The sequence below is a fragment of the Triticum urartu genome, chromosome 6A (genome assembly GCF_056163025.1).
Source record: "Triticum urartu cultivar PI428250 chromosome 6A, HENAU_Tu73, whole genome shotgun sequence".
NCBI lineage: Eukaryota > Viridiplantae > Streptophyta > Magnoliopsida > Poales > Poaceae > Triticum > Triticum urartu.
The window spans coordinates 526,318,573-526,337,065 of record NC_141878.1 but is presented as its reverse complement, the minus strand read 5'-3'; the positions used below and the strand labels follow the sequence as shown (position 1 = coordinate 526,337,065).

The 18,493-nt window shown below is 45.5% G+C and overlaps 1 pseudogene; it reads right to left on the bottom strand.

Moving 5' to 3' along the window:
• Nucleotides 1-15,079: 15,079 nt before the first annotated feature.
• On the bottom strand, nucleotides 15,080-16,550 carry LOC147966060 (E3 ubiquitin-protein ligase SINA-like 7; annotated as a pseudogene).
• Nucleotides 16,551-18,493: the final 1,943 nt, after the last annotated feature.

Below are 18,493 nucleotides of genomic sequence, written 5' to 3'. Positions count from 1 at the left end.
AAACATGTTCATAATCAGAGGGGTATTAATATGCATATAGGATCTGAACATATGATCTTCCACCAATTAAACCAACTAGCATCAACTAAAAGGAGTAATTAACACTACTAGCAACCTACTAGAACCAATCCCGAACTTGGAGACAAGAATTGGATACAAGAGATGAACTAGGGTTTTGAGAGGAGATGGTGTTGATGAAGATTTTGATGGAGATTGCCCTCTCCCGATGAGAGGAGCATTGGTGATGACGATGGCGATGATTTCCCCGTCCGGGAGGGAAGTTTCTCTGGCAGAACAGCTCCGCCAAAGCCCTAGATTGGTTCCGCCAAGGTTCCGCCTCGTGGCGGCGGAGTTTCGTCTGAGAAGATGGCTTGTTATTTTTTTCCCATCGAAAGACTTCATATAGCATAAGATGGCCACCGGAGGGCCACCAGGGGGCCCACGAGGTAGGAGGGCGCGCCCAGGGGGGGTAGGGCGCGCCCCCACCCTCATGGGTAGGGTGTGCCCCCCCTGGTGAATCTCTTCCGCTAAGTATTTTTATATATTCTGAAAACGTCTTCCGTGAATTTTCAGGACTTTTGGAGCTGTGCAGAATAGGTCTCTAATATTTGCTCCTTTTCGAGCTCAGAATCCCAGTTGCCGGCATTCTCCCTCTTTATGTAAACCTTGTAAAATAAGAGAGAATATGCATAAGTATTGTGACATAATGTGTAATAACAACCCATAATGCAATAAATATCGATATAAAAGCATGATGCAAAATTGACGTATCAACTCCCCCAAGCTTAGACCTCGCCTGTCCTCAAGTGAAAGCCGAAATCGAAAAAAAATGTCCACATGTTTAGAGATAGAGGTGTCAATAAAAATAAAATACGGACATGAGGGCATCATGATCATTCTTAGAACAACAACTTATATAATTCTTGTCATATAATCTCTTATGCTAGAGTAATAATTCAATCACAATTTCAAGTATGAATCGTAAACTTCATTGAAAACTAACAAACTATAATCTCAGTCATTGGAGCAATTGCAATTTATCGTAACATAGGAAAGAGTCAATGTATAAGAGCTTTTCAGCAAGTCCACATACTCAACTATCATATCACTACAAAAAAATACACTTCCGTGATGATACGTGTTTGTCACAGTAGGTTGCGTTTTTTGTCATGCATGTACATCCATGACGATTTTATGATAGAATCAAGATAGTCATACCGGTGCTGTCGTAGAACTGTTCCATGACATTACCAAAATTATCATCACGGAAGTGTACACTTCCATGACGATAAATCGCGCGTCACAGAAGTGCTTTCGTCAAGGGTGACCGACACGTGGCATCCACCATAACGGAACGTCGTTAAGCTATCGGGTCGGGTTTTGGATCTGATAACCCGTTAACAGCCCCAACCAATGGGGATTTTCCACGTGTAAAATCATCATTGGCTGGAGGAAACACGTGTCGGCTCATCGTTGGGACAGATGTCATCCACTCATTGGGCAGAAGGCGCCTATGATACGTCGACACATGGCACGACCCAACAGAGGCCCATTCCTGTGAAAAGGCTGGCCCGTTTGACTTGGTCAAAAGGTGGCGGGCCGGCCCATGGAAAGCCTGTTAACGGCATGTTCGCATATAGCCCATTTACAGCCCGCTAACCCAAGGCCCGTTACGCCCTATCCGAATTAGGCCCCGTAGCGTCATCTGGGCCATCCAATATGATTCCAGCCCGTTTTCACTTCTGGCCCATGTATGGCCCATGACGTCTTTCGGCCCATATGAGGTCCCATGTAACTCTTGGCCTATTAACGGCCCGTGGTGAAACTGGCCCGTAATGAACAGTGTATCACTTTACACCCATTAACGGCCCGTGGTGAAACTGGCTCGTAATGAACAGTGTATCACTTTATACCCATTAACGACCCGTTATTCCGTTGGGCCGTTTCCAGCCCATGTTATCTTTCGGCCTTCTCAGAGCCCATTTATTCTTGGGCTCATTTCCAGCTTTCGTTTACTTACGGCCTGTTACTGTCATTTTCTGCTTGTGGGCCAAATTCAGCCCATGGTTATAGTCGGCCCGTTTGTGGTCCGTTAATACGTTGGGCCGTTTTCATAGCGTCATCAAATACGGCCTATTAACGATGGCCCGTTATGGTTGGCCCATGTACGGACGATTCCAACTCTAGCCCGTTTACGGCCATAATGCGGCCTGTTATTGGCCCATGTTTGGCCAATCGATCATACGGCCCGTATAAGGCCCATTGATGATACGGCCCGTAGAAGGCCCATTGTTTCTACGGCCCATAGAAGGCCTACTGTTTCTACGGCCCGTAGAAGGCCCACTGTTTCTACGGCCTGTAGGAGGCCCAGTGCCACTACAGTAAATATTAGCCCATGGTTATTATGGCCTAGTTTTAAAAAATAGGTTATTGCAGCCACTAGCAAACCGCGGAAAAAGAACTGCACTGACTACAAGCAAAAAATAAACAAGACAACAATGAAATAAATAAGCAAGCAACTTATGCTAGGCTATCACGGCTATTACACATATTACATCCACTGGGCATCAAAGTTCACCACCAGTGCAAATATAGGGAACAAAGCAGCATATAAACGCCGCAGCAAAACAAGTCCAGAACTGAAACCACTTCAGAAGAGTTCAAGAAATAATATCTTGGGTACCCATAATGCTGGCAAGATGCTTAGCAAGCTTATTAACTTTCTCTTGTTTGGCGCTTAAATCCTCCAACGCTTGCTGTTGCACAAGAAAGTACGCATCTGAATTCTGCAGGGACTTCCTCAGTCCTTCGGCTTCTTGCCGCAACACGGCTGACTGATGCCTTTCAGCTTATAGCTGAGACTGAAGAAGCCGAAGTGATTCAGGCAGCGAGTTCAAAGAGCTTGTGCCAGCGGTACTGGCCAGTAACTCGAACACTACATCAACGCAGGACTGTGGGGTTTTCTCACTGTCTACAAGATCGTTTTTATCACCTTTCTTGGAGACCAACAAGATTGTCTCACTATCTTGAACCTTATCTGCATTACTTTCTCTACCATTGCATAGTGGGGTGCTCTTCTCCAATATTCTGTTTGCATACTACAAGAGAAACAAGCAGACACATCACAGGTTTAGCTTGTAGTATACGAAACTCATTTTGGTAAACCGGTTCAGTAGTAAGGTGGACAGGATAACAACATGAAACAAACATATATCTATGTACTATGGTCACTGCATTGTCCATATCATTCTAGTTTATGTTCCCTAATCAAGATAGAGACACAGTTCAACTCATATATTTTTAAGACACAACAGCATAGACAGAATATAAGTGTGAGAAACTACACAACATTGGAAGCACTTGTAATCTGCATCACATGAGAACATAACTGTTTATACAACTTAAACTGAAATCAACATAGAGCAAGAAGTTAGAACAACAATCCAGTTAAAGAAATAGGTTTAAAACATACCTGTTGCGCCATTGGAGTTTCAATTGGATCCTTCAAATTCGAAAGTAGTTGGTATGAGTAAATACAGTGATGCAACAGCAAAGGAGTATGGACCATAGCTACGGAATCTGACCTGAGAACAGTTGCTCTTCTGCTTTAAACGTGGAGTTTGGGTTAGCTGTGGTGGTCTTCGTGCTTTGGGCACTGCAGTAGCTTTACAAACTACTCGTGTGGGGGTACTCTATGGTGGCCATGGTGCTTTGTCAACTATAAGTGGGTTACTATCCGCTGGGGTTGCGGTTAGATGGGTTGTAGCTGGTTCTTTGCCCAACGGTGTAAGTGTGCAATCTGGAAGAGTCTCGATTATGTGTGGTGGGGCTAGTTTGTGGGCCAGTACAACCATGGTTCTATCTGCATCGACAGGTAGCACTATCTTTTGTGAAGAACGGGTTTTTGCTCCCTTAGATATTGCCATCACCCCCTCCAATTCAAATGGCTGATAAACAAGAAAAGAAATTGAACGTATAGACATTGTATGATAGACAGATGTGGTAATTCACATATATGATGCCTAACTGAACAGGATATCATGACACAGTTTCAGATATATGATGGATAACTTAACATGATATAATGGCATAATTCAACATATGTTGAGTACCTAAACAGGATGACATGACAAAACTATATGATGTCTTTCTAAAATAGGTTGGGATGAAATAATTCACATACATGTTGTCTAAGTATACAGGATGGCATGATATAATTGACATAATTGATTCATATACTAAGCAGCTGGCACTCACATGTATGATCTCTAAACTAAGCAGATATAATTGAATATTGTGCATATGATGTCTAAACTAAGTAATGCAAGACACCATATGCATCATATGAGAAATATAAACATTGCAACTTACAACATACACCTCAGGTGGGATATAGGACTGGTCATCTGTCTCTGAATCCTCCTCTAAGGAGCTCCCTGTAACCATCGAGATATATGCTTCAACAGGTACCATTGCCTGCTCTGAAGACCTTGTTTTCACTCCAGATTTTTCCATAACCGGCTCAAATGGCTGATACACATGAAGAGTAGTTCAATATACACAGATTGTCGACAAATGGAATACGTAATGAAAAAAAAGATGGCATGAGATAATTCACATATATAATGCCTGGCTCCATGGCGGTGCATAATTCACATATATGATAACTGGATGAAAAACATGGCATTGCATAATTCACGTATCTGATATAGAAAGCAAACAGGAGGCATTCACACAAAGCATGTCTAATCTAAGCAGATGGCATGGCAATGCAAGACACCATATGCATGATATGAGCAATATAACCCAGCCAAGTTAGAGCATGCACCTCGGGGGGGGGATACGACTGGTCATCTCTCTCTGAATCCTCCTCTGAGGAGCTATCTGTAACCAACAAGAAATCTGCATCGACAGGTAGCACTGACTGCTCAGAAGACCTTGTTTTCACTCCAGATTTTCCCATGACCGACTCAAATGGCAGATGCATAGGAAGAGTAGATGAATGTATAAAAATTGGTGACAAATGGAATACATTATGGAAAAAAATGGCACGATACAATTCACATATACGATGACTGGCTAAACAGGATGGCATTACATGATTCACGTATATGATGCCTGGCTAAAGAAGATGGCATTGCATAATTCCCATATACTCCCTCCGTTCCTAAATATTTGTCTTTTAGAGATTTCAAATGGACTACCACATACGGATGTATATAGACATATTTTAGAGTGTAGATTCACTCATTTTGTTCCGTATGTAGTCACTTGTTGAAATCTCTAAAAAAGACAAATATTTAGGAATGGCGGGAGTATGATATAGAAACCAAACAGGTGGCATTCACACAAAGCAAATCTAAACTAAGCTGATGACATATAAGATGTATAATGTAAGCAACGCAAGGCGCCATATGCATGATATGACCAACATCAGCATGCCAGGTTAGAGCAAACACCTCAGGTGGTAAATAGGCGTGGTCGGCTCCTTCTGAATCTCTATCTGAACAGTTATCTTCCTCTGGAATACAATCTGGAAATGCGGGAGGGGGGGCACTTCGCCCACCATGGAGCGGCGTCCGCATGACATTATATTCGCACACAACGATCTTCTCTTTTTCTCTACATGTTCAGTATGATTGTGTACAATATCTGACATGCATAATAAAAAAAATAGTTAGATTTTGTAAGGCCTAAGGGGTGCATGCAAAAATCAAGACTGGTGGTAGCAAACGAGTGGATGGATCCAAAACTAATGATAGCAGGTAGATTATAGCTTCAGTTTAAAAAGATAGACAATGGATCATCTATTGTTTGTTGCCCACCCAACATGAACCACATAGAAGACCCCAGATGAACCACATAGTAGACACATACTATTTGTTGCTGGCTCGATATGAGACCCATGGGCAATTCAAAACTCAAGATTGAATGATAAAGTAGCAGGTAATAATAACCGATGTATAACGTAAGCAAGCACGAAAGACTGCGACCTCTCTTCCGGAACTGTGTAGTCCTCGGGTTCATCTGCTCAGTCGATGATGGTAATGTAGTTGGCGTGGCTGCCGGCAACAGGGAAGATGATCTGAGGCGGCAAAAGGAAGTCTGCAGGGGGGATCTCTGCTGCAGTGAACGCTTTTGTCGATGGTGCACCTCAGGTGGGGTGGATGACGACACGGCAGGAGCAGGACATAACACACTGAGTTTTCTTTGACGCCTATCTGAAAATGAAGTAAATCTGTAAGGGCTCCTTAGAATAGGAGGATTCTATAAATGCAGGGACAGGAAAAACACAGGAATAGGATAGGAATGCACGTGCAAAACAGAGCATTTGGAAACATAGGATTTCAGTCACCCTGGGTGTTTGGCTCACATGAATTGGAAGAACAGAGAAATGGAGAAACAAAGTGATGCGACGAGTGTACAACCTCTTTGGCATAGCCTTGTGGACCTCAGCATCATTGGGTTGGACGTGGAGGATGGTGATGATGCTGGTGTGACTGTCGGAGGCGGGGAAGAAGATCCGAGGCCTCTGGAAACGGCGCCGAGGGTACTGCTCCGCTGTGATGGACGGTTCCGTCGATGGAGCAGCTCTGCTAAGGTGTACAGCGACGAGGCTGAAGCATGACAAGACAAACAACATTAATCTGAAGTGGGACCCTAATATCATCTACAATAGATGATGTAAAATACATCACCAAAAAGTGCTAGATGTAAAACACATCAGCCGCGCCACGGCCGCTCCGACAGATGCTGTAAGTATTGTTCACTCTGAACTTAACTGAAGAAAATGAACTTCACAGTCGAAACTGAATTTTACTATCGAAACTGATTGAACTAGTAACAGAGCATTGCAATAGATGTTTAGGGCGTTCGAGCACTAGTAGCAGAGAAGCAGTGATCTAAATCAGCAGACGCTCGAGCAGGGAATGCACTAGCAGAGAGCAAGTCGTGCAGTAGCACCGTGAGCGAGTGCTAAAGCAGCAACTGATGACCCACAGGGATAGGGGATCTATCGTAGTCCTTTTGATAAGTAAGAGTGTCGAACCCAACGAGGAGCAGAAGGAAATGATAAGCGGTTTTCAGCAAGGTATTCTCTGCAAGTACTGAAATAAGTGGTAACAGATAGTTTTGTAATAAGGTAAATTGTAACGAGCAACCAGTAACAAAAGTAAATAAGGTGCAGCAAGGTGGCCCAATCCTTTTTGTAGCAAAGGACAAGCCGGAACAAACTCTTATAATAGGAAAAGCGCTCCCGAGGACACATGGGAATATCGTCAAGCTAGTTTTCATCACGTTCATATGATTCGCGTTCGATACTTTGATAATTTGATATGTGGGTGGACCGGTGCTTGGGTGCTGTTCTTACTTGAACAAGCATCCCACTTATGATTAACCTCTATTCGAAGCATCCGCAACTACAACAAAAGTATTAAGGTAAACCTAACCATAGCATGAAACATATGGATCCAAATTAGCCCCTTACGAAGCAACGCATAAACTAGGGTTTAAGCTTCTGTCACTCTAGCAACCCATCATCTACTTATTACTTCCCAATGCCTTCCTCTAGGCCCAAATAATGGTGATGTGTTATGTAGTCGACGTTCACATAACACCACTAGAGGCTAGACAACATACATCTTATCAAAATATCAAACGAATACCAAATTCACATGACTACTAATAGCAAGACTTCTCCGTTGTCCTCAGGAACAAACGTAATTACTCACAAAGCATATTCATGTTCATAATCAGAGGGGTAATAATATGCATAAAGGATCTAAACATATGATCTTCCACCAAATAAACCAACTAGCATCAACTACAAGGAGTAATCAACACTACTAGCAACCTACTAGCACCAATCCCGGACTTTGAGACAAGAATTGGATACAAGAGATGAACTAGGGTTTGGAGATGATATGGTGCTGGTGAAGATGTTGATGGAGATTGCCCTCTCCCGATGAGAGGAGCGTTGGTGATGACGATGGTGATGATTTCCCCTTCCCGGAGGGAAGTTTCCCCGATAGAACAGCTCTGCCGGAGCTCTAGATTGGTTCCGCCTCGGTTCCGCCTCGTGGCGGCGGAGTCTCGTCCCGAAAGGTTGCTTCTTATTTTTTTTCTCATCGAAAGACTTCATATAGGAGAAGATGGACGTCGGAGACCCACCAGGGGGCCCACGAGGTAGGGGGCGTGCCCTAGGGGGGCGCACCCCACCCTCGTGAGAAGGGTGTGGGCCCCCTGGCCTTCATCTTTGGCATGGATTTTTCTTTATTTCTTTTAAGACGTTTTGTGGAGTTTCAGGACTTTTGGAGTTGTGCAGAATAGGTCTCTAATATTTGCTCCTTTTCCAGCCCAGAATTCCAGCTGCCGGCATTCTCCCTCCTTATGTAAACCTTGTAAAATAAGAGAGAATAGCCATAAGTATTGTGATATAAAGTGAAATAACAGTCCATAATGCGATAAATATCGATGTAAAAGCATGATGCAAAATGGACGTATCAGCAACTCCTGTAGCTGTCGGAGGTCGTGCAGCAGCAGCAGCGCAAGCGAGAGCAAGAGCAGAGCAGCAGCACGAACGAAAGCAGGAGCAGTGCAGCAGCGCGACCGACAACAAGAACAGAGCCGCAGCGCGAGCGAGAGCTGGAGCAGCTGCAGCTAGTGCCGTTGTGGAAGTCGCCGCCGAGGAAGCAACAACATGGGGGAGAGATGCCGTGGATGATGTGGCTGGCGACGACGTCGTCGATGGAGACACCATGTCTGCTCGGTATCGAGCACCGGTAGCCCCGTGAGATCGAATAAAAGATAAAATGCAGCGATGAGTGCAGAACCTCCTTGGTGGCGCCGAGTTGGCCTCGGCCTCATCAGAGGAATTGGTGAGGGTGCTGCGGTTCTGGTGGGGCAGGTCAAGACGACGCTGTGGGGATTGAGGTGGCGCGATAGACGAGGCGAACATCGGGGCAGCTCCTTGGAGGTGGAGGACGGGGTGGCTGATCTGGCGGGACAACGAGATCGACAATGGATCCTCATCCAGTGCGGTGGATGAGGGACGGCGAGCTGTTGCGGTGGACAACATAGTCGGGGAAGAGTCTCCGGCTGGGCGGCGGTCGGGAGGCCGACGGAGGAGCGTGGGGTTTCGTGGGTTTTGGCGGCCTCGGTCTACGAATGGGGTGCGAAGGGGGAGGGGGAGCCAAGCTAAGGGACACGCTTGTCTGAAATGTAGGGTAAGTTACCAGCGTACCCCCACCGGTTTTGACACCATGATGTGGAGCTTCATTTCCGGCTGAGGGGTAGAAGGGGGATTTCGCGTGTCTGGGCTGCGGGAGCGATTTCGGATGAGGAGGGAGTTCTCGCGCGCGTCCAAATTTCGAGATAACAAGGCGTGGCGCGGGTTGAAGAAGCGGGAGTTTCAAAGCAGGTGAGACAAAAGATACTCAAGCTTGAAAATTTCAGGATAACAAGGTGCGGATTCCTTGTTCAGCAGAACAAACTTAACGTGTAAAAAACAATTCATACAAGACACAAGAGAGTCATGTCCCCTTTTACTATATTGCTATAGATGCCATTGAAAAACTACAAGAAAAATGTAAAAAAATCGGTAGAACAAGATTACCCTGCACAGTACCAAATCAATTCGCACTTCCCTCAACAATAACAAAAAACAAATCAATTCCCACCAAAGAAAGAGTAATGTCCCTTTTTATATGATTACAGATGCCATGATCTCGAATTTCAATTTTTGAATCCATGTTATGTTGAATTCGAATATATCGTTAGGTGACCTTGTGGTTTATAATTGATGTAGTTGTACATTTTGATCTTCCATCATATGTGAACATTTTAGTCCACCATGTGAACATATATATTGTTGTCTACCATATGGACTAAATTTGAATCAATTTCCTTATTTGAATATGATTGTTGTCAAGTTATACAGTAATTTAAATATTATATTGATAACAAAAAACATACATATAGAAGTAATCATATTTCACTATGAACTACATGTACCATACGCTCTCCAATTCAAATATTTGTATCCATTTTATGTTGAATTCAAATCATAGTACATTATTGGTCTAGGTAGCGAGATGTTTGGGATAATCTAAACCCTGTTTTCATACGTATAATTTTTGGCTGAATTGGGACAAGTTTTGGTATAAGCCTCTTGCAAAACCGGAGATTCTCTCAACAAGCCTCGTGGTTCCGAGAGGGAACGTGTCACCTTTGTGTGTGAAACGATATATGCCGCCTCCCCCCTGATTTTATTTACAGAGCCAACATAGAACTATATGAGTGCCCCGCTAAAATATGGAATTATTTCGGGTTCATTTGGCCTTTTTATACATTAATTGAGTTTCTGGACTTTTAATGTGCATAATCTAAATATGAATTGCATGCACATTCTCCGGTGCACCAAAGTGGGTTGAAAAATCACATGTGTGTCCTTGGTTGAATTTCTAGGTCCCATGGAAGAAATGAGAATGGAATTCAAACATCTGGGCGTCATGACTCGGCCGAGAACATCGAGAAACTTTGATTTTAAATTCATGTAAATATAAAACTCGCCTGGAAATCATGAAACTTGGCATGGTGTCATGTCGTGGCACTAACATGTTGTGGTAAAAAATTGGGCCGATTTGGAAGCTCGTGGTTCTAAGAGGGAACGTGCCACCTTTGAGTGTGAAACGATATACGCTGCCCCCCTTGAGTTTCTTAACAAAGGCAACATAGAACTACATTAGTGCCCTGTTAAAATTTGGAATTATTCCGGGTTCGTTTGTCGTTTTTATACATTAATTGAGTTTCTGGTCATTTAATGCGCATAAGTCAAATTTGAAATACAAGCACATGCTCTCGTGCACCAAAGTTGGTTGAAAAATCAAATTTGTGTCCTCGGGTGAATTTCTAGGTCCCATGCAAGAAATGAGAATAAAATTAAAACATCTGGGCATCGTGGCTCGGCCGAGAACATTGAGAAACTTGGTTTTAAAATTCTTGTAAATCCAAAACACATCTGAAAATCATGAAACTTGGCATGGATGTCATGTCATGGTACTACCATGTTGGGGTAAAAAAATTGGCCGAATAGGAACAGATTTTGGTATAAGCTTCTTGCAAACCAAAGCTTCTCTCAAGAAGGCTCGTGGTTCTGAGAGGGAACATGCCACCTTTGAGTGCGAAACGATATACATTGTCCCCCTTGAGTTTATTTACAAAGGCAACATAGAACTACATGAGTGCCCTGTTAAAATTTGGAATTATTCCGACTTCGTTTGGCCTTATTTACACATTAATTGAGTTTTTGGTCATTTAATGTGCATAATTCAAATTTGAACTACAAGCACATGCTCCCGTACACCAAAGTTGGTTGAAAAATCACATTTGTGTCCTCGGGTGAATTTCTACTCCCTCCTTCCATATATATAGGTCCTAATGCGTTTTTTGAGGCTAACTTTGACCAAACATTAGAGCAATAATATATGACATGCAACTTACACAAAGCATACCTTCAAATTTGTATGTCAAAGGAGCTTCCAATAATATAATTTTCATAGTATACATCTCATGTGCTATTAATCTTGTCAATAGTCAAAGGCTGTCTTGAAAAACACATTAGGCCCTATATAGATGGAAGGAGGGAGTAGGTCCCATGCAAAAAATGAGAATAAATTCAAACATCTGGGCATCGTGGCTCGGTCGAGAACATCGAGAAACTTGGTTTTAAAATCATGAAACTTGGCATGGTGTCATGTCATGGTAGTACCATGTCGTGGTAAAAAAATTGGCCGAATAGGAACAAATTTTGGTATAAGCTTCTTGCATGTCGGAGCTTCTCTCAAGAAGGCTCGTGGTTCTGGGAGGGAACGTGTCACCTTTGTGTGCATAATTCAAATTTGAAATACAAGCACATGTTCGAGTGCACCAAAGTTGGTTGAAAAATCACATGTGTGTCCTCGGGTAAATTTCTAGGTTCCATGCAAGAAATGGGAATGAAATTCAAAATTTTGGGTGTCGTGGCTGGGTTGGAAACATTGAGAAACTTAGTTTTTTAATTCCTGTAAATCCAAAACACGCATGAAAATAATGAAACTTGGCTTGGTGCCATGACATGGCACCAACATGCTATGGTAAATTTGCAGTCCGATTTGCGAAGGCGCACACATTAACAATCAACAAAGTCATTTTGGAACAAGTGCTGTCATGTTACAATCGGAAACACAAGTATTATTGAAACCGTGGGCGTTCTACTTACTAGTACCATTTACGTGCCGCCACGCGTCCCCATTTTTTATTAGCTAGGAGGCGCCGCGCAGGGTAGCTATTGGAGTACGAGAGGCGTGCGATCAGACCCCTGCGCGTGCTTATCGGGAGGAGAGCCCTTTGACCTCCATCTACCGTCCACCTCTCTCCCAAGGTCTCCATTAATGGCACCCGAGCCTCTATTTAATGGCGTGGCTATGTCTCACTCGACTGAGATTTAAGAGAGAAAAAAGAAAATCAGAAAGCACGGATCTTGATGTTAGATCCGACGGACCTATATAGCATCTACTGCGACTTATAGCAAGACTGATGAATATATAAGGATGATTAAATTTTTTTTGATCAAAGAAGGGCTTGCCCCTTCCGATTTTCATTACTGAAAACCACCACAATTCACAAGAAGTTCAACACAACTCCAGCCTAACACGAAGGACTAAAAGCTACCATATTGAAAACGCAACATCCCAAGAGGCCAACAAAGGCCAAACATCCGCGCTAGAACCCAACATTTCACAACCGACGACACAATCCACATCCTAAACCGACTATTACATCAAAAGAAACCAGGAAACTAAAGGAATCCCAGCAGCAACTAGAAGAACAGCAACGCTAGGGTCGCGACAGCAAGAGTTTTCTTCATTCCAGCCTCGCAACATTGATCTTCCACAGAAAGATAAGGACGATTAATTGTCTTACATAATTAGAAAGATAATTAAGAAATCCACATGCGGCTACGCCCGAAATACACAAGGGCAAAATAAGAAGGAAGACAAGGATCTGCTTGCTGATCTCTACTTTCTTGACGCGTTGCTGCAGGCCGCGAGAACTAGTCTCCACGGCGAGCGGCGATGAGCTCTTTCGTGTCCTCAAGACGCTGCTTGAGAACATCCACGGATTCCTCCACCAGCCTTTGGCGCTTGTTGCGGAGCATGTCATTCTCGTCCATAAGTTCTTGACGATGATGCTGGTCCTCTTCAACAAGGCACTGGTCTCCTCCTGCTGGTCTGCACTTCGGACAATCTTCTCCCTCAGCAGGTCGCGCTCGGCTCGGATCCTCTCATTGCCCTCCCTTAGTTGCCGGATGATGCCGGTAGCCTGTTCAAACGAGGCTTTCATGTCGTCCTGCAACCTCGCCCAGCTAGAGATCTGATCCATCTGGCTATGGACGACCGCATGCATGCGCCTGTAACAGTCGTCGCCTGCCCGCGAGAAATTTTCCCAGGCCGCCGCGGCGCGGCGGGACATCTCTGCTGCATTCGTGGTGCGGCGAGACATCTCTGCTGCTTCCGCGGCGCGGCCGGACCAGACTGCTGCATCGACGGTGTGACGGGACCTCCGTGCTGCTTCAGCAGCGCAGCGGGACCTATGTGCTGCTACTTCCGCGCAGCGGGACATGTCGGCTGCTCTTGCAGCAAGGCGTGACATCTCTCGTGCTTCCGCTTCCATGCTCGCCTCTCCCTGGTGGCAATCTCTCGACCGAGAACTCATGCTGGCCATGGCAGACACAAGGGAAGGATGCTGAATGACTTGTTTGTTTTTGTGGATGCGGAGTTGAGGAGGAATGTGCAGTCATCTTGGCATACTAGTATTTATAACCGAGTACTAATACGCTCCTAAATGGGAAACCGTTTAGGTTGTGATCGGTGTGAACAGGTTTGCAATTCAATATAGCGTGGAGTAATTTGGAATGTGACGAGACGCAAGCTCAAAATTTATTGACGGTTCTAGTTTCGTAGTGCGGCACTATTCCCGGATGGAGTACTTCTTTTTCTACTCCCTCCTTTCCGGTTTTAAAGGGCTTATCTCAAAATTTTAGTTTTTCCATTTTATAAGGCTCAATTTGGTTGTTCCCCAATACATGTTCAGATTCCAAGGTGTATTAAATCATTGCATGCAAGTATTAAGAGAAAATTGACCAATGCATGTACTTTATGCATGCATGTATTGCAATTAATGCATTGATAAACATACTAATTTTTGAGAAAAACAAGAGCATTAATTAGGTGCTTTTGCAAACTACAAAAAATATTCCACCACTCACCATCTTGGTTGGTGAGATTTTTGAATTAAGCCCTATAAACCGGAAAGGAGGGAGTACTGCTGTGTACGTGCAATAACTGGCACCGTCATATACATATCTTACGGTTAATGGGGCGTTCGACAGGAATAGCCGCGTGGCGAGCTCTAGGCTAGTCTTTTTTCAGACGCATTAAACCTATCTCTCGGGACTTCTCGCACGCACCATCGTGCCACCCACAAAAACTTGTACTCTGAGTTTAGTAGTACGTTATACAGGAAGAGAAGAGGTGCACGCACGCACTCGTCCTCTCACACACGCGTCTGTTTTTTCTCGAAAAGGAGGATGATGACCCCCGGCCTCTGCATCTGGGAGTCACACACGCATCTGTAGCTACGAATTGTAGTGTTCTCAACCATTCGATTGTCTCTATCATGGATGTACCTATATACTAAAACATGTTTAGATACATCTATATTTTGACAAATGGAAGGCATGTATTGTGGAACGGAGGGAGTGCTTGTCATCAAAATGGATAAAAAGTGATGTACCTGGAACTAAAATACGTCTACATACATCTCCTTTTATCCATTTTGATGACAAGTAGTACTTCTTACCCAAAGGAACTTTATATCCAACAGACACAAAATATCCGTTCGACTGTTGGAAATTACTGATCTGATGTCGAAGTAATTGCTGCATCGCCACCAAAACCCACCACTTCTTAAGCTAAAGTAGACCAAGGTAATCCCTATATTAGCATATTACTAAGATAAACAGAAGGCATCGTAGAAACATTTAGGACGTGAGCTTGTCAATCTGAATGTGGAGGGACACAAGCTTAGCCCTGGCCAGTAGCTTGGGCGGAACTGTCAAGAAGGTCAGCTCCTGCACGTCGACGTCGCCGGGATCCTTGCTGCTTGTCACCTCCATTTCCACCTTGACGGTGTCGGTCGTGCCTTTGGGCTCCCCCGGCGGGCCGTTCGCCCACAGCTTGGCCACATAGTGCGGCAGTGGGGACGCCCCCGCTCTGATGCAGACGACCGACACGGCGATAGGCGCGCTGATGTCGAGCATGCCGCCGACCAAGAAAAACGCGCGGCGGTCCTCCTCTGCGAACAGCAAGAGCCGTGGCTCCGACAGTGGCACTTGCAGCTGGAGCACCTTGTCGTACTAGATCCTGTGCACGGGCATGGGATGCGCGGTGTTGATGTGGTGGTAGAGCGCCGGCGGCGGGCCTTCGTAGCCGCAGACGGGCACGGGGCATTTATAGGGCACGAGCGGACACATGCTCTGGTGATCGGCGAGCTTGTGGTAAGTGACGTAGAGCCCACAGCCTTCGTGCGGGCACTCCACCCTCACCGACGAAAGGACGGAGTCCACCGCCGTGTTCCGCACGTCGAAGCCACCGCCGCGCTCGCACTTCTGGCACTGCCACTGGTTCCCAGGGCACTCGACGCGGCAGTCCGCGCAGGCCAGGTGCCCTCCCTTGCACTGCAGAAATCAATCGAACAACACATCAATCAAGAAACCTGCACCTTGCTCAATCAGCCGAACGGACGAGGTGTATTCGAACCTCATACACTGGAAGCGTCAAGGGGCGGATGCACAAGGGGCAGTGGAGCACGGTGAGGTCCATCGAGACCTTAGAGAGCTCCATCGTCGGGTCCTGCTTGGTCTGCATGATCTCGCCCTCCTCGTGCACAACCATCTCTCGACTTGGGCTGGGGTATTACAAAGCTTTACCGTCACATATTTTATACTACTTCAAGGTGCATTAAATCAACACATGCAAGTACTCCCTCCTGTCCTTTTTACTCCGCACATTAGCTTTGTCTGAAATCAAAGTTTGCTAAGTTTGACCAAATTTATATTAAAAAATATTAACATCTATAACATCTAATAAATATAATATGAAAATATATTTCGAGATGGATCTAATAATAAATATGTTGTTATGTGAATGTTAATAATTTTTTGTATAAAATTGGTCAAAGTTGGATGAGATTGACTTTAGACAAACCTAATATGCAGAGTAAAAAGGACCGGAGGGAGTATCAAAAGGAGAGTCACGGCATGCATGCATGCGTTGTAATTAATGCATCGGTAAACGCAAATTATTGAAATATATCGAGTGCAGTGCTTTGATGTGTCGCGTCAACTCATACATCAACGAGAAGTTTGATTATCCTCTCCCTCACGGACTTAACTACACCTGCCTTTGGCTGTATGACAGGTTGGCCACACACCTGTCGGACCCACCTGTCATACACGCAAAGGCAGGAGCATCCCTCCCTCGCCCATGAGCGTGGTGGCTAGCAAGACTAGGAGAAGCTTTCGCTACACGCTCACCCTCCCGCACACGGTGGACATGCAGCAGTTCAATCGGTGTCAGATGGCCAGAAGCGTACTGTAGTACTCCTCCAGTGCAGTAGTACTCCATCATTGGTCGACTTCGCGAAGAGGCGAAGAGCCAAGCGCAGCCCGGACGCTCGTGTGGTAGTTTCATGTGTAGAGTAATCTAGGATAGCATGTACCGTGCCTGTAAGCTTAAAATCGTTGGGGTCGGCTCCATGCTATGTGGCCATCTCGAAGTTTTTTTTAAAAAAAAATAGTCTTCTGGCCCTACCTGACACCCTGGTGATTGTAGTTTGCACGCTCATCTGGTCAAGACAGGAATATATATTTTAATTTTTTTCGAAAAGGGGGGACTCCCCGGCCTCTGCATCAGAACGATACATACGACCACATATATTTTAATTTGTGGTGGGTAAATGTTAGAGGTTGCAGCAAATATATTGTACACTGCGGGTCTTTCAGCCAAGTTTGGAGGCAAGCATGTGGGGCCAGTGCTATGATGTGTTGCGTCAACTCGTACAACGAGGAGAAGCTTGATTTTACTACACGCCTTCTCCCTCACCCATGTGCGCGGTTGCTCGCAAACGAGGACATGCTTTTGCTTATTAGTACTTCTACAACAAGCTATCCGCCCCGCTCGCGGTGGACGGACATGCATCAGTGGATTCGAGACTGTAGAAGCAGTAGTAGTAACTGTTGGAGAACGTTGCAGAAAACAAAAATTTTCCTACGGTTTCACCAAGATCCATCTAGGAGTTCATCTAGCAACGAGTGATCGGATTGCATCTACATACCTTTGTAGATCACGCGCGGAAGCGTTCAAAGAACGGGGATGAGGAAGGCGTACTCGACGTGATCCAAAATCCAAATCACCGGAGATCCTAGCGCCGAACGGACGGCACCTCCGCGTTCAACACACGTACGGTCAGCGTATCGTCTCCTCCTTCTTGATCCAGCAAGGGGAAGGAGAGGTTGAGGAAGATGGCTCCAACAACAGCACGACGGCGTGGTGGTGATGGAGCTGCAGTACTCCGGCAGGGCTTCGCCAAGCTCTATGGAGGAGGAGGATGTGTTGGAGAGGGAGAGGGAGGCACCAAAGGCGTGGGGTGAGAGGCCCTCCTTCCCCCACTATATATAGGGAGCCTAGGGGGGGGGGCGGCGGCCAAGGGAGGAATCCCTCCTCCCCACGGCACCTAGGAGGTGCCTTCCCCCTTTGGGACTCTTCCCTTTTTTATCTCTTGGTGAATGGGCCTCTTGGGGCTGATGCCCTTGGCCCATATAGGCCAAGGCGCACCCCCTACAGCCCATGTGGCCCCCCGGGGCAGGTGGCCCCACCCGGTGGACCCCTGGGACCCTCCCGGTGGTCCCGGTACAATACCGGTGACCCCAAAACTTGTCCCGATGGCCGAAATAGCACTTCCTATATATAATTCTTTACCTCCGGACCATTCCGGAACTCCTCGTGACGTCCGGGATCTCATCCAGGACTCCGAACAACATTCGGGTTACTGCATATACATATCCCTACAACCCTAGCGTCACCGAACATTAAGTGTGTAGACCCTACGGGTTCGGGAGACATGTAGACATGGCCGAGACGACTCTCCGGCCAATAACCAACAGCGGGATCTGGATACCCATGTTGGCTCCCACATGCTCCTCGATGATCTCATCGGATGAACCACGATGTCGAGGATTCAAGCAACCCCGTATACAATTCCCTTCGTCAATCGGTATGTTACTTGCCCGAGATTCGATCGTCGGTATCCCAATACCTCGTTCAATCTCGTTACCGGCAAGTCACTTTACTCGTACCGTAATGCATGATCCCGTGACCAGACACTTGGTCACTTT